We start from the raw sequence: 17,413 nt of genomic DNA on the forward strand, positions 1-17,413 counted from the left end.
TCATATGTTTTATATGTTTAGAGTATATTCTCCTCTGTAACAGCCGAAGCTAATTTTTACTTGTCAATATGTTATTGAAGACATGACTTTATATTAAGGCCACTTTAATCCAAACACATATGGAAATGATTTGAACCTGGACTTCAGAGCCACTGAGGTTGGTTTAGTTCTGCTCTACTCTTTCCAAAATGTATAATCTCTTGGATTCCCTACAGAAAATCTAGGGTACTTACCAAAGTCCCCCTGCCTGACAGATCCAGGAGTACAAAAATTGGAAAAAGTGAAATAATAGAATGAGGAAAAGCTGATAACACATTTACTGTTTAAGAATGGGCCATCCTTATCTGGGGGTACTGCATTCACTGATGAAGCAGCTTTCTGTGATGTGGGTGAGTGGAGAATCTGAGGGTGATAGAGTCAGAAATAATTTTGGATCAAATTTCGAGATCTTTCCAACCTTCAACAATATCAGATGTTTGTATTTCTTCATTACCTGTCACTATCAGCCCATTCTTCAGGGATGTTTATGATAAAAGACACACCATAGTGAGGCTAAAAGTGATCCAGAGAGTCAAAAATCAAAACACATATTAAATTTGAAGAAGGAGAGGATTGGCTGAAATCAGATGGTTGAATAGGGAGAAAAATAACACTGCAACCTGAAACAGTACTCATACTGGAAAGGTACCAGTGAGAGTCCCAAGAGGAGGTCAGAGACTGCCAAAGTGGGAGAGCATAATTCCTCACGTAATGTGTCATCTTTCACTGCAAGGCAGCTGGTCAGCTTTTGGCAGGAGTCACAAGGCTGGCATGCAGTCAGGGCCTCTGCCTCAGAACCATAGAGTGTTTGCAATGATTGATGTGTTGCCATATCCTTTATGATGATGAATCTAGCCGGCCACGGTAACAGTCTTTGTGGTGCAGACTCCAGGAGCAACTTGATGCTAGTCAGTTTCATTGGAAAGCCACCCTTTTTGTGGGCATCTACATCAGTGACACAAACACTCTAATCAGTAGCAATGATCTGTTTCCAGTCTGCAGCTCCAAAGAGGGGAATGTTTAATTCAGCCAGTCTGTACTTTTTGAAGTGGCAGAATGGTGATACGCAAAAGTAAGTCAAACCATAAGAAGGTTTGCCAGACGGAGTACTAACCAGAGTTAGGAGAACGACCTTAAGTTCTCCTGACCTCACAGTAGACCTAAAGCAGTTTTTTTTGTTTTTTGTTTGTTTGTTTGTTTGTTTCTGTATACGTAGGGTGTGGGGATGGGGAGGATGGGGAGTTAAATTGCTCTAACAGATAACCTTGAGTCTCAGTGAAGCTAAACCACCAGTGAACCAGGCCCAGGCATGTAAGGGAAACTCTGTAAATCAAGGGGTCAATTGATTCTCCTGGCGCAGTGGAGGTAAATATTTCTCCCAAAGAGATAGCTGTTTCTTTTTTGTGTAAATTAAGTAGCCAATGAGGCCAGGCCTAACTTTTTTTAAATGGGTGGTGTAGTAGATGGTAGCTCTGTCCAATAGGTGGCAGTGTTGCATCAGGAAATGGCTCTCAGTACTCCAGCAACCATTAAGGATTTGAATAAACCTAATTCATATCTCTGTTTCTTGGATACACCATTGTTCCTTTCTGACCACCGGGGAGGGAACAGGTAGAAGACAGTGATGGGGAGCAAAGGGTGATATTAAACTAGTACCTCTCTGTGAGTAGCATTCCCTGAATGGGAGGGTCTTCTCTAATGTCTGCATCATGGGAGGTGTGAACTCCTACCCCATCAACATTCATGGTATATTCAGCAGTAGGCATTAGAATAGCAACATATAATAACAAAAATAGATTGAGACTTCATGGAAATAGGCATGGCACTTTTCTTCTACCAGTTTTTATTTACCGTACACTGCTTACATTAACCTTATACACTTCTAAAGTTTTGGATCCACTCAAACTCTGTATTGAATACTAATAGCTTTCCATACTTATTCCAGTTCTGGAGACTCCTTGGTTCAGCAGCCATAATCATATTGCCTTTGGTTTGGCCCACGGAACTTGTTAACCTAGTTTCATGATGTACTTTTTCTGTCTCCTTGGAGAAGAGTAAACAGATACCATCCAGGCAACACATTTCAATCATACATTTCACTGCTCAACCTCTGTATATGAATCAAACTTATTCATTAACAAATATGACAATGGAGCCCCCCTTCCACTCCCCCTACAGGCATCTTTCATTTAGGTGAATGTATTCCCTAGAAGATTCCAAAAAATTGTTCTTCTCTTTCTGAAAGCCATGCGTCTACCAGCAATCTGATCCTCATTGACAAAGTCAATTCTGTGAAGGATCTGAAATCTTATCTATATTCAACCTAGTAATTTAGCCTAAAACAGCTTCCTGGATGCTGGTATGAGAGATAAAACTTTGCGGTCAGAGGCAAAGGCATTTATTACTCATGGTACAGCAAGCATCATGAACGTTGACATATTGGTATCATTTCCCTTGCCTTCAAAGTCCCATGGTAGAGATGGAGATAGACCTATGTAAGTGCTAACATAAACACTGGGTTGCATTAAATGACAGAAACCCAGAGTTTAGACCATCTGAATCCTTTATAATGGATAATAAGCATGCCTGCACTTTGCCCTAGGGAGAGACTTAAACTTTACTATACTGGACAGTAAAGACCCCTGCCCTTTGTTCTGAAAGGAGAGGGCATCTGTCTTCCGAAGCTGATTACTCTATGAACATTCTTGAAAAGGCAGTTTAGAACGAAGGTCAAACAGTGTCTATGCTCACAAGACACACAGAAACATGTTAATAGAGATGTTAATAGAGAATTATCTCCCAAAGACAACTATATAGAAGTTGGCAATAAAGGTAAAAAATAGTCTTATCCAAAGTACTCTTGGGGTGCCTGGGTGGCTCAGCCGGCTGAGCATCTGACTTCGGCTCAGGTCATGATCTTGCGGTTCATGGGTTCGAGCCCAGCTTCAGGCTCTGTGCTGTGCTGACAGCCAGCTTCAAATTCTGTGTCTCCCTCTCTCTCTGACCCTCCCCTGCTCACGCTGTCTCTCTCTCTTTCAGAAATAAATAAACCATTAAAAAAATAAATAAATAAACCAAAGTACTCTTTTCCTGTTATTAAAAAGTGTTTAAGAGGAGTACGTTTCTTAAAATATTATCTCAATTATTTTTTATTTATTAAAATTCCTATATTGGTATCTCACTGTTATGTTATATTTGATCTCTAAGTATATAAATGTAATTTATTAATTCTAGGCGTTCTCATCTAATTTACACATACCAAAAGATATGTGTGTGGGGGTGTGTATACATATAGTTTTCTAAAGTATTGTGTTTACTTAATTCTATGTTTTAACGTTTATTAATTTTTTGAGAACAAGACAGAGCATGAGTGGGGGAGGAGGGGCAAAGAGAGGGAGACACAGGATCCAAAGCAGGCTCCAGTCTCTGAGCTGTCAGTACCAAGCCCCACTCAGGGCTTGAACTCGGAAACCACGAGATCATGACCTGAGCCCAAGTCAGATGCTCAACTGACACTCAGATGCCCCATTAAGTATTCTATTTTAAATGTGAGTATACATAGGCAAAACACAAATACTTGTTAAAATGTATATTCCAAATATATTTGTGTTACATACTCATTGTCCTATCGACTTGCATGGAATTTTCATTTTATAAAAAACAGAAAGTTATTAATGATATAAATAAATGCAATTCGTTTATATTTTTAAAACAATAAATATAGTTTTAATAATCTGTTGTAAATATGTGCTTCCCCTATGATAAATTTGACACACACAAACTTTAAAATTGTTATGTGAAGACATGTGACAAAAATACCAGGTTTCAGTGCTTGTTGACATATTGGTTGGGAAAAAATATGTCCCAAAACACATAAAAATAGGCTGGATATTAAAGAAAAGAATTTACCAATCCCAAGTTTTATGTATTGGAATATAATATTGGAGCTGACTGTGCATCTCCCCTTCAAGAACTGCCTCCCTAATGGAGCTCAGAGAAAGCTTTTTTGGCCACTTTTACCATCTGGTAGAGGATATTCTTATTTGCAATTTCAAAATTTTAATGCATAAAAGAAGGCTTATTCATCAAACTCTTTTTCTCTTAATTGTAAATATGCTGTACAGTTTATAGGGAAATGAAAAGGCAAGGCTTATAAATGAATAAGGCAGTTTTTGTAATAAAATAACAATTTCACAATAAAGTAAATATTATAGAGATTGTCAACTGAATGAGATCGAGAAGCAACTATGCTCACTTCCCATCAGTGTCACACCTGCTTAGAGATTAAATTGCACCATTTTATGCTACATTAAAATGGCATTTTCTAGACTGATATTTTACATTTCTGATAGGCAGTTGTGAATGCCTTGGTGCACTCAGCAACATTCTGTTTTCTGCAGTGAACATTTCTATTAGTGACAATTCACCCATAATTTTATTTCAGAAAAAAGGCAATGTCAGACAGGACACATGTATATACTCCCTCTTTTTTCTAAACCAGAGCAATAAGAAATTTTAACATTGTTAATAACTTATGAATTCAGGCAGATGGAGGGGCGCCTGGGTAGCTCAGTTGGTTGAGTGTCTGACTTCAGCTCAGGTAATGATCTCCCAGTTCGTGGGTTCGAGCCCTGCGTTGGGCTCTGTGCTGAATGCCTGCTCAGAGCCAGGAGCCTGCTTTGGTTCTGTGTCTCCTTCTCTCTGCTCCTCCCCGCTCACGCTCTGTCTCTCTCTCTCTCTCTCAAAAATAAGTAAATGTAAGAAAAAAAATTGAATTCAGGCAGATGGAACTTCAATTTAATGCTTCATCTGAATGTCACCTCCTACAAACATTAATACTAAATAAAAAACTGTATTTTGAAGAAAGAACACAACTTTCTATCTTACAGTTTTAAATCCGATTATTAAAAAAATTAAAGTTATTGACATCTTCAGTTATGTGTATGTTTTGTTTATGTTAGATTTTGATCCCATGTGTCTGTTATGTGGTAATTTTTCCTTTCCTACTTTAGTTATAATTGAATATTTATTAGTTTTTGATTTATCTTCTTGGAATTACAATTCCCTAATGGTCTAATGAAACCATATATTTAAATCGGGTTTTTAGCATAAGTAACTTATTTAAACATCATATTTTTTTGATTTAAAAATCTTGCTTACTGTTACTGGGTAGAAAAGATCTCAGTGCACTCATTAAAATGCTCATGCCCAGGGGTGCCTGGGTGGCTCAGGCGATTACGTTCCCGACTTCGGCTTAGGTGATGCATGATCTCAAGGATCCTGAGTTTGAGCCCCGCACTGGGCTCTGTGCTTACAGCTCAGAGCCTGAATCTTGCTTCGGAATGTGTGTTTCCCTCTCTCTCTGCTCCTCCCTTGCTCATGCTGTGCCTTTCTCTGACTCTTGAAAATAAATAAATGTTAAAAAAAAATTTAATGCTCATGCCCAAATCCAGAAATGGATAACATTGTTGTTAGTGATCCATACAGTCTTTAGCTCATGTTAAGTCTTCCAAAAATGTTTTACTAATAAATATATGAGTATGTACATTTTTATTTGATTCTAAATTTTGCTAGAAACTACCACTTTTAAGGATTCATCTATGTTAAGCACTTTCATATATTTTGGGAAAATGAATCAAATCATGGGTTCTTATTTTTAGAATAACTCATCTACATGGGAAAGGAAGAATGAAGAGAACATGGATCCAAATCAGTACAAAGCATCCCTTTAGAATTTTCAGGATGACCCTCACTGTTTTCCTTATTCAGTATATTTTCATGAACCAATTAAAATACTTAGAAAAGCTACTCGTTCATTTAGTAAAACCATTCTATTGGTTAGCAGAGATTTACTTTCTACCCTTGTTGTGAAACATACTTGAAGTATAATTTTCAAGTCTTCCCATTCTTTTGTTAAGTACTAACAGTATGATCATTATTAAATCAATGTCCAGTGAGTTAAATTTTTTCAAATTTATTCAGTTGAATAGCATTCAAATGTAATGTTGCATTTGCAATGTGATTTTATTTAAGAAAATAGGCTACTAACAGAAGCAAACAAATTCCATTAGTATGTACCAAGACATGTAGCATGCTGCTGTTAGCAAATTAAACGAAGAAATCAAGTGTCTCAGTAAGACCGATTCTTACTCAGAACCTTGAATACACACCACACATCTTTTCCTTCGCTGCTTTAAAAGACATATTTAGGAAGTTTGTCTTCTGAAATGAACATTTTACCTTTGAAAAATACCAAAACAACTCTTTCATCAGATATAGAACTCCCCAGTTAAAAGGCTCACTTTATTAACTATCTTAATCTTCAATAAGGAATGAAATATGTAACTACAGTAACTTTGAAGTTCTAGTTTTCTGCATATTTGGGGTGACATCCAAAACTGCTTGTAATGTCAAGCATTTAAGCATTTGCAAATAGTTTATTTTCTCTAATTTTGATCTCCCTGCTCACCATAGTACTTAAATCTTACTAATTAAAAACGAAATAAGACTAAATTAAATGTAATCTGGCTAGGAAAATCTTCATAGAATTTGAATAGATTTAACCATGAAGCCAGATCTCAGAAATTCACATGATTCAGCTCTCCATCCCTGTAAATCAGGTTTGGCAGTATTTATGCTAGTGAAAGAAGACACTTAAAACATGACTCAAAAGCTAAGGGGCTTATGTAAAAATAATAGTGTTCTGTAGAGCTTTATAAAAATAATCCTGGTTAGTTAAAAAAAAAAAAAAAAGATCCTAGGACAGTTGGAAGTCTAGGTTCTCTTTACAAATGGTATCAGTTCAAGACTAAGAAATCAAGCACAAATATATTCACTTTCTGTACATGCAATCTTTGGATATCAGGACTCTGCTTTATGAAGTATTGGCAGAAGAAAGTTTGCATAATACAAGAGCAATTTTTTGTGTATTTTATTTGTAAAATGTGTTTGTAATTTATTTTTTATCTAATACACCCACTACAGTTAACATGAACCAACTCCCATCACCACTCATTGGATTGATCGTAACAAATTCACTGTTTACACTCATGTCTTTCTCCCATGTCTTCTGAAACAGGAGATGGGAAGGCTGCTGTAAAAGGTGAAAATGATCCTGTCATAGTCTCCAAATAAAATCCTCCACTGAGTTCTTTTTTTATGTTTTTTTTTTTTAATTTATTTTTGAGAGAGAGAATGAGAGAGAGAGAGAGAGACAGCATGAGCAGGGAGGGTCAGAGAGAGAGGGACACACAGAATCCGAAACAGGCTCCAGGCTCTGAGCTAGCTGTCAGTACACAGTCCGACCTGGGGTTCAAACCCATGAACCTTGAGATCATGACCTGAGCCTAAATCAGATGCTTAACGACTGAGCCACCCAGGCACCCAGACCGAGTTCTAATTAGATATATAATCCTACTGAAAATCTTTACCATTATATTCGTATTCTGCAAGAATAGAAGTAAACCAGCAGAAATGAGAATATAAAGGGTTGAATTTTAAGGAGATACAAAATCACTTCTATATCACTCAGCTTGGGTTAAGCAGTGGTAAAGTAAGAATGGAAACCAAATTCTCAGTGATTTATAACCACATATTTTATTCCCTCCCCGACATCATGTGTTCATTATAATTTTTTTAACCCTAACCCTAACCCTAACCTTAACCCTAACCCTTTTTTGTACTGGGATCCAGCTTTAGAGACATTTTCATCCATATGTATCATGGAAGTGACTACGAATGGTACTAAACTCTTTTAGAAACCTCTTGAATACTAACTAATTTATAATACAATAATATTTCCTAGGTATCCATTTACCTTTAGATTACATAGTTTGAAGTGTCCTCAACTAATTCTCTGTTTTATTCAGAAATCCAGAAGGTAAAAATCTAAGTATGATTATTATGCTCCATGAAGATAAGAGGAAAGACAATCATATCTACATGTATATTTAGTGCATAACATGGTGCTTTATTCATAATGAGCACCCCATAAATATTTGTTGAATGAATAATCTTATTTAAATTAATGTAAATATTACTTTAAGATTTTGGCAAAGGACAGACCAGATAACAGTACATCTTACTATAAGCAAGTTTAATTCACTCATTAATTGTAATACTTTTTCTTTTTTAATTTTTTAATATTTATTTATTTTTGAGAAAGAAAGTATGCGTAAGTGAGGAAGGGGCACAGAGAGAGGAAGACAGAGGATCTAAAGTGGGCTCTGTGCTGACAGCAGAGACCCTGGAGTGGGATTGGACTCAAGAACCATGAAATCATGACCTGAGATAGATACTTAACCAACTGAGCCACTGAGGGACCCCTGTAATACTTTATTTTCTTGTATAGGTTTGGGAAAATCTGCTATGTGGCTCTCTGAGAGAGTCTACCAATTACAAAATTAATTGGATATTCCTAATGGAAACTTCTTCAGCAGAGGTCTCCTAATGTTTTGTGGATATGTACACTATTAGAAAAGATGCACATTTACCTCTAGTGTATGTATATATTTTTGTTTATAAATTATATACATAGAATGATTATCCAATCAATGATGTAAAATTTAAATTTCATAAAATATAAAATGATGAAATAATAAACATAGAAATAAGTGTCCTGGAAGTTTCTCCCAACTGGGACCACTGTCCCACAGCATCAGGGGCTTCTGGAGAAGTTGGGAAACTATGTCTGAGAATATGAAAAAAAGAGTGAAACTTGTTTGGGGTCACATCGAGAAACTCAATTTAGAGCTTCAATGCATAGCATACTAATTCAATGAGATCCAGATCAAAGATTAGATTTGTGAAGTATTTTAACATGTTCATCTCCTTCATTCTCCTTCTTTAGTGCATGATTCATGCCATACATATATTCATTCAAAAAGGTGAAAATGTTAACGTTTCCATAAGTTTTTCAGCACACTACATAGATGCCCTCTGATGATTGAATGAAATGACACAGAAAGAAGCCTGAGTCAGTGTTAATATGTGCTCTCATTAGAATGCAGGGATCTATTTCCAACTACAGATTTTGCTTTTGGCTACACACACGGGATTTGCGTCTTTTTAATGCACTCTGTAGGATACGTTCTTAGTGGGAAATTTTCTGAACAATCACATTCCCGTGAATCACTTTGTGAAAAAGTGTTATTTGTTTTGCTCATTTCCAGGCTTTTGTCCAGGAAATAATACTTCCTTTATTTTCATACCGAAGACACATAAAATAGTTACACTGGATTTTCATCTACAAAGTGTTGTGATGGGTATATTATCATTTATATAGACAAGATGATTTTTAAAGATGAATGCACATTATTTTACCATTTTCATTCTCTCTAGCACCCAGATAAGTGCATGATGTAAACTCAGAGTATAGAAGAATATCAAGCTGTATATTCTATAAGATGCCAAATACCCATTGAAATATAGATATGTGGTGCCTACAGAAAGTCTCAATCATTAGAGAAATGCATTTTTGGCAATAAATCTTAGGATTTGGTGAAAACTATATAATTGACAGGTGATTTTTGAAGCCCAAACAGGGAAAAGTGAACTGAAACTGATATCAGGAAAGTGATTGGTGTGAATCCAGCAAATTTTGCTTCATACAAGCATTGCTTACTTCCAGATGGAGATAGGGCTGGTGGGGTTTGAAACAAAAAGATGGAGTTAGACAAATAAAGATAAGATAATTGACAACATGAGGTTTACTGCTTCATATTAGCTTCTAATCTAAAAATACTTTCCCATTGAATTGAGAAATATTTGTCAAAAGCTTACTGTGTTCCAAGCAATCTGAATACAGAATAAATAAAATATGATCCCTTCTTTAAGGGATTTACATTATAATGCTAGGTACAGAAAGCTTTACCTAGTGATTTTCCTAGAGTAGAATAAGTGCTGTGATAGGTGCGCATTCAGAAAGCTATGAGATGACACAACAGTGACGCCCAACCATTTTGGAAAATGTGGCATAAAACTGAATCTTGAAAGTCAAGCAGAAGCTAACTCAAAACAGAGCTCAGGTGGGGGGGAGAGGGCAGGGCGTTTGGGTAGGCTCAGGTGGTTCAGTGTCCAAATCTTGATTTTGGCTGAGGTCATTATCTCAGTTCATGAAATTGAGCCCCACATCAGACTCTACACTGACAATGCAGAGCCTGCTTGGGGTTCTCAGTCTCTCTCTTTCTCTCTCTCTTTCCCTGTCTCTCTCTCTCTCATTCTGCCCCTTTCCCACTCACGTCTATGTCCTCTCTCAAAATAAATAAATAAAATGTGAAAAAATAAAGAAAAATAAAAGTACAGAAAAAAGCAAGCAGAGCTGGTAGGAGCATTTTCAGGCAGTGGGAGCACAGAGTATGAAGTCTGAGATTCAGGAGAAACTGGGCATAGAGTAGACATGGGAGAGTGGTAAGTAAAGCAGGGCAGAGAGTAGGTAGCATTTCTCCTTTGTTTGCAAGCAATTGGCCACCTTTGACAAAATGTGTGCTCCATAAAGATTAATCTTGTAGCTTGGGAAGCATAAAGAATGCAGGGCAATGTCCCTGCAGATATAAGCCTCAATTTACTAATGATATATTTCATCAGATTCCTTTCTTCTCTGAAAACTGTGCAGAATTACATTTAAGTAGGTTGTTTATAAAAATAAAGCAAATATGTATATAACAAAGAAAATAACATCTGGCTCCTATGCTTTGTTTTTTTTTTTTTTTAGCGTTACTATTAATATTTGAATATATTTCAGCTTCAGAGCAACTATATATTTGGAAGTCTTGAAGTTGCTAATTATACCACTATCCTCTGTTTTGTGATCTATTTGAAAAATCAACATTGGAGTCTGAGCTAAATAGTTAATTTCATTTATGGACAAATCCAGATTGCTAAACGCTGCAGGGTCAAAGCTAACATAAGCTTTTGGAAAAGTCCCCCCAAATCGATCTTCCCTATATATCCTAAGGATAGCAATCAGGCACTTACAATAGAACAAAGGACCTCTCAGATAGGGGTTCCATGAAGAAAAACTTAAGTGAGACCTGTTAGTTAGAATGTCAGTATTGTTTATCTAAGGATATTTATGTTAAGTGTGGGAAAATGAAAATTCAAAATAATGCAATATTTTAATTTACTCATTAGTCTTTGACCACGAAGATTCTTGATGTGGTAGTGAAGGGGATACAAATATTATACAGAATTAGTTAATTTTTTTGTAATCCTGAATTTCGTTTGGAATTTATGAATCTTTTTTTATAATACTTTTCTTAACACAGCCCTGGAAAGCCTTAGAAAAGTGAAGAAACCTCTTCAAGGAAATACTCAGTGTCAAAGATCTCTACTAGTATGGAAATTGTGGTCTTGAAATGCCACTGTAAATAAAACACACACACACACACACACACACACACACAACAGTAGGGCTCCCCAAAGAAAAAGTTTATTCTCTTTTTGGGGCAGAGTTTGAGCAAAGTGAGCCCTAACTATTTTGATTACGAATTAGCACAGAAGATCTTAATAGCTATTAGAGATTTATCAAGAAAACTAAGGAGAAAATGAAGCAACATTCACTGGAGAAAAACGGGAAAGTGAGCATCTAAAAACATTTTTATGGGGCGCCTGGGTGGCTTAGTCGGTTAAGCATCCGACTTTCGCTTAGGTCATGATCTCGAGGTTCGTGGGTTCGAGCCCCGCGTCGGGCTCTGTGCTGACTGCCAGCTCAGAGCCTGGAGCCTATTTCAGAGTTTGTATCTCCCTCTCTCTCTGACCCTCCCCTGCTCACGCTGTCTCTCTCTCTCTCTCTCCTAGAAAGAAATAAAAAAATAAATAAAATAAAATAAAAACATTTTTATATGAATTAAATCATGTGGTACCCGAGGTCTGTAAGGTGAAAATTCTCACTATATAAGTATTAATATATAATGAAGGAAGAAGAATGAAGTAATTAGTGTAATATCACTTTGTACTAGAAATAGCTAATGAATTAATGGATCTAGCCATTGGGGATCAGCTACTATCACAAGAAGAGGTACAGTGAGCATCAGATCACTTCAGTTAAAAGAAAGCAATACCACTGACGAAGTAGTATTGTCAAAATATCACATATGAATATGATTGAGTCTCTAGTCAAAACTAACAACTCATAGGTAAAAAGAATGAACAGAGAAATATGTTAAACTATATTCTGATATGCAATTTGCAAAACAGAATGAAGGAAATTCTGTATCTGGTTTTCCCAACAAACATATTTCAAGGAAAATACAAGCAAGAGGATAGCAGTCTTGTTGAGTTGAAGAGAATAATATATGAGTTTTAATGTTAAGTTTTAATGTGAAGGGTACTGTATTACAGAAAAGCAAGCTAAACAGAGAATGAGACCAAGAAATTTGCTGAAGACTAAGTAGAGCTGAAAAATATTTTCAGAAACCAGGACAATTCAGATAAGAGCCCAGAAAAGTCATATCTTACCATTTGAGCAAACCTAGCCCTTGAGAAAAAAAAAATTACCTTAGACTTGCTTTAATAAAACTTAAATACAATCCTTGAAAATATTAGAGTCATTGACAATTATCTTAATTGCTTACCAGAAACTTTAACCGTTCTTGAAAGAAAGAAACAAAAAACATAAATAAATAAATAAAAATTAAAAGAAAGAAACAAAGTTCAGGCTCTCAACAATACAGCATCTGTGTTCTCTGCATTCGACAAAAAATTTTAAAATATGCAAAGATAACATTCTCAAAATATGAGAAAATATTATAAACATGAAAGAACAATAGCACATAGAATAAGGAACAAATGACATTTTTTTTAAGTTTCTTACATATGGAGTGTTAAAATATACTTTGTAGGAAGACTGTAATAAGTTAAAAATACACATCATAAACCATAAGTTAAAAAACATCCAAAGAGTATATAATATAGGCCAATGTAAGAGATCCAAATGGCTCGATAACTTTTTTAAAAAAGCAGAAAAAGATAAAAGAGAACAAAGATGAAATTGAATAAATTCAAAATAAATAGGATGGTGGATCTAACTCATGTGTATCAATAATTGCATTAAATAGAAATGATTTTATATTTAAAAGCTAGTAAAAGACAAAAATTGTCAGAATGTTATCTACATTAAATACACTTAATCTATAAAGTAAAAAGATGGAAAGAGATACACATTGAGAAATCTAATTATAAGAAAAGTGGAGTGTCTAGTTTAATATAAGAAAAAGTAAACATCTGGAAAAGGAATAGGACCAGAGATAAGTAAGAGGATTTCATTATTAAAACAGAATGAGCTCAGCAAAAAGATGCAAGAATCTTAAAGTTTTTTATACCTATTCATAGAGCTTTAAAATGCACTAAACATAAATTGAACCTGCTGAAAAACAAAAAAGAAGTAAAGAAAGGAGACAGGTTTATAATTTTGGTTAGAGATTTCCACAGGCCTCTCTTAGTTGTGACTAGAATAAACATAAAGAAAAATATATGAATATGGAAAATGCAAACCACACTATCGTTCAACCTTACTGACTGACATTCAGAGAATGCTACACCAAATTATAGCAAAGCATACACTCCTTTCAATCACAGGTGTTATGCATGTTTATTTGGCTATATTCTGGGCTATACAATAAGTCTAAAAAACGTTAAAATAGTTGAAATTAGAAAGCAAAGATCATGCCTTCTGACCAAAATATAATTAAATGTAACTTAATTACAAAGTTATCAAGAATGTAAGGAAATAATTCAGAAACTAAGCCAGCATAATTATACACACCTTACTGATCAAAGGAAAAAAACATCATAATAGCAGTGGGAAAGTATTTTAGTTGAATAATAATAATAGCACATATAATCAAAACACTTGTAATGCAGCTAAAGAAGTGATTAGGTGAAACCATATAGTGTTAAAATGCCAAAAAAAAAAAATATACTCAATGTCAATTGTATGTTATTTTGTAAAAAGCTGAATAAATAAATAGCAAATTAAATCCAGTATAAGTAAAAGGAAAAAAAAAGATAAATGATAAAATATATAGAGAATAAACAATAGAAAATAATTATTGAAATGAAAAAACTGTCTTGTTAAAATAATAAATAAACTTGATAAACCTATAGCAGACTGAACAAAAAAAAGGAAAAAGAAAGCACAAATTGAGAGTATAAGGAACGAACAAAGAGTCATAATTGTAGGTCCTAAAAACACTGAAAGAACAAAAGCATTATTAACAAATTTATGCCAATATAATGTACAGATTTGTTGATGTCACAGACAGAAAACTGACACAAAAAGAAATAGAATATCTGAATATACCCATATTTATTATGTAATTGGATTTACATTTAGAACTTTATTACTAGGGCACCTGGGTGGCTCAGTAGGTCAAGCATGCAAATAGCTCAGAGCATGGAATCTGCTTTGGATTCTGCGTCTCCCACTCTCTCTGCCCCTCCCCCCTCTCAAATATAAACATTAAAAAATATAAAATTTTATTATAAAGAAAACTCTTTGCCTAAATATCTTCTCTAGTGAATCCTATCAAATACTCCAAGAGCAATAAACGTTAATTCTGTACAAATTCTTTCAGAAAAAGATTATGCAATCCATTTCAGACATATCAAATACTATAACATACATGAGACAGATATTTCACATATATACATACATATATACATAAACACATTGTTATTATAATAAATTAAAACTTAAATAAATTTTTTAAAATGTTTTATTTATTTTTGAGAGAGAGAGAGAGAGANTATAATAATATAATAATAAAATATATTAAACATGAAAGACATTTATTTAGGAAGACCTGCCATTAAGAAAAAAAGTGAAGGTAAAAAGACTTAACAGGCAAAATACTAAAGCATTTTGTCATCTGTTAAAGAAGAAATGGAGGGGAAATTTGGATGGTAAGAACCTCAAACAACAGCGAATCTTTTACAAACTCTTCCTGAATTGGGTAGGAATTTACCGAGCAAGAGTTGTCCATTAAAGGATTTCTACACCGGGTCATAATGTGCCCTTGCTAGAATCCTTCCAGTGCTCATTGATCAGCTTGGGGTGGCCCAGAGTTAGCGTCACTTTTCACTCAACTGAGCTCTCTGAAGCAGGTCCTTTTGAAGGAGATTTGAGCAATGTATTTCCATGACTGCCAAAATAAACAAGTGTGGTTTATCCTCAGAAGATAAAGTTGGTTTAACATTTAAACAATGAATTTCATTGTATTAACAGAAGGAAGAAGAAAATCCACATAGTTCCCCCAAAATAATCTTTAAAATTTTTAACAAAATCAACCATTCATATTAAAAAAAAATCACTAGGAATGAAAGATAAATCCCTTAGGCTAAATTAATGGCATCTATCAAGATATTAGATTTAAGATCATGCTTAATAGTAAAAAAAATAAATAACTTAAAAAAATTTTTCTTTACCTAAGATCAAGAACAAGCAAAGATGTCTGCCTTCATCACTTTAAATCATTCTACTGAAGTCCTAGCAACTACAAGAAAGAAAGACATGGAAGAATATATATGTACAATCTAGAACTAAAAAAATTAAATTTTCTTTGTTTATGAGGATATGATGTAGGGATAAAATATCAAAAAAGTATCTATAAAATATATTAGAATATATTTCATTTAATGAGTCCATAAGATATTGGTCAATATACCAAAATCAATTGTAGTTTGTAAACAACAGTCATAAACAAATAGAAAATAAACATCAATGTCATTGACAATACCATCCAGAAATAATAAGTACATAAGAATAAAGCTAACAAAATTTATTCAAATACTATATATATATACACAGATATATATATACATACACATACACACATACACACACACACATAACTAAGGAAGTAACATGGCTGGGAGAAATTAAAATTAAACTAAATACTATAAATGGAGAGGTGTATCATCTTCAAGCATTGCCAGCCTCAATATTGTTAAGATGCCAGTTCTTTCAAACTGACTTACATAGATCCAATGCAACCTCAAGGAAAACCACAGCAGGATTTTTTACTTTTTTACTGAAGAAATTGACACTAATTCTAAAACTTAAAGTTAGAAATATATGATATAGAATACTTTGATGATTTTTAACAATAAGCAAATTTGGAGCATTTACACTGCTTGATTTTAAGACTTCCTCTTAAACCACATTAATCTAAGTCAAATGTTATCTGTGTAAGAAGAGACATAAAGATCAGTGGTGTCTGAGTGCCTAATGCCTCAGTCAGCTAAGCGTCTGACTTCAGCACAGGACATGATCTTGAGGTTCCTGAGTTCAAGCCCCACACTGGGCTCTGTGCCTACAGCTCAGAGCCTGGAATCTGCTTCAGATTCTGTGTCTTCCTCTCTCTTTGCTCCTCTCCCACTCATTCATGATCTCTCTCTCTTTCTCACTGTCTCTGTCTCTCTCTGTCTGTCTCTCTCTCAAAAATAAACATTAAAATTTTTTTAAAAAAAGATCAGTACTGTAAAACACAGACACCATAAACATAGATAAGAGGAAAAATATAGGAAATCATAAGAAAGATCTTCATGAAGAAGAAAATTAAGTAAACAAAAATAAAAACGTTGTTAACTTAGGTTAGACAAATATTTTCTAGATAGGATGTAAAAGCATTAAGCATTCAAAAATATGATACAGTTTATTGATATTATTACTCATTCCTGTAAGACACTTTTTAATAATGAAAAGTAAGCCTGAGGATGGAGAGAAAATAATTGACATACATTATTAGACAAAGAACTTGGTTACACACCTTATAATATCTCTTCAACTTCAAGGTCAACAGTCCAATAAAACACGGGCAAATATATGAACACACACTTCCACAAAGAAGACATATGAATATCTCATCATCACATGAAGAGACTCAATGTTAATAGTCACCAGAAAAATGTGAATTAAAATCACAGCGGAATACCACCACATAACCACTGGAAAGGCCAATATCAAGACTCATCAGGTGTTGATGAGGATGTGGTCAAGTGTTGGTGAGGATAAAATCTCTTGTATGTTGCTGGTCAGAGTGTAAAACAGATTGGAAGTTTTTATAAACTTTAGATATATACTGCCTGTATAGTGAATTGATTTCATCTCTAGGTGTTTAACCAATGGAAAAAAGCTAATATACAAAGCATGACTTGCATGCAAATGTTCAAAGTGGTTTTATTTATTAAAAAATTCCCACAAATATCTATCAAGCAAATGAATAAACATTGTGATGTATACATCGGAATACTACTTGGCAATGTGAAAGAATGAACTCCTAATACTCATGAACGCAAAGATGAAACTCAAAAACTGCTGAGTGAAAAGAAGCCAAATACAAAAGAACACCATCTCTAAGGTTTTATATGAGATTTT

Source organism: Crocuta crocuta, unplaced genomic scaffold, assembly GCF_008692635.1.
Source record: "Crocuta crocuta isolate KB4526 unplaced genomic scaffold, BGI_CrCroc_1.0 scaffold183, whole genome shotgun sequence".
NCBI classification, from domain to species: Eukaryota; Metazoa; Chordata; class Mammalia; order Carnivora; family Hyaenidae; genus Crocuta; species Crocuta crocuta.